Raw genomic sequence first — 1013 nt, forward strand, 5'->3', positions numbered from 1 at the left:
GGAGTGTTATATACGTGGGTAAAATTGTGTATCGTTAGGTCTATGACCTTATACGTATGATTTATCGAGATCTGAGATTGTATGATAAAGGAATTAGATGTATTTGTAGTAAAAACATCAATGAACACGACACAAAATCGACTCATTAGAGTACTCATCATGAATACGACACGTATGAAACCATATAATCGTTGTCTTTAATTTCATTAAACAATTAACTGATTCAATGACAATTAGTGTTGTGGTATTCAATATCACACTCAAATCATTCATTCAAGAGTTACAATAACAAGTAATTATTTTAAGGGTGCTTATTTGATCATATTTCATAGGCCATCGTTTATTAAAAGTTTTGCATTCAAATAATAAGAAATATATTTATGGTCAAATTGTAACCAGATGAAACACACCTTGTTTTGGTTCTTATTTTAAGAAACTTATTTCAAAAAAAATGTTTGGGAAACCTGTTATGTCTTTAACTAAATTAAGGGAATTTATTGTATTTGATTCCAATGAAAACTGCTAGAAAAACCCATGGTCTGATTTCGAGCGATTAAGTTCTTTGATAATTTTTTGAGAAAATAAATTTAAATCTATATATCTTGTAAGACCAATTAAATAGATCTTAAAGAAAGGAGTTAAATCATTAAAAAGGAAAACCCCAAATCACAAAACCTTTCACCTTCTTTCCCCTCGGCCGCCACCCTGTAGACGTTGCTCCTAGCCATCTCTAGCGCTATTGTTTTTGCCCCCAGCAAACTCATGTTGGATTATCACATTGGGACTGTAATATGACTATACTATAAAAAACACTACCGGAAAAAGGGGCGCCGGTGATTCTTTTTCCGACGGTGTTTCCGGCGGATTTTACACGTTTCCGGCGGATTACGGCCGCCGGAAAATCTCCGCCCGTTTTTTTAAAAAATCTTGATTAACTTAAAAATTAATTAATTTTTTTTTAAAAAAAATTCCGGCGGATATTGCCGCCGGAAATCCGCCGGAAAATTGCCTCG

Source organism: Cynara cardunculus (assembly GCF_001531365.2).
Source record: "Cynara cardunculus var. scolymus isolate 2C chromosome LG 2, CcrdV1, whole genome shotgun sequence".
Lineage (NCBI taxonomy): Eukaryota > Viridiplantae > Streptophyta > Magnoliopsida > Asterales > Asteraceae > Cynara > Cynara cardunculus.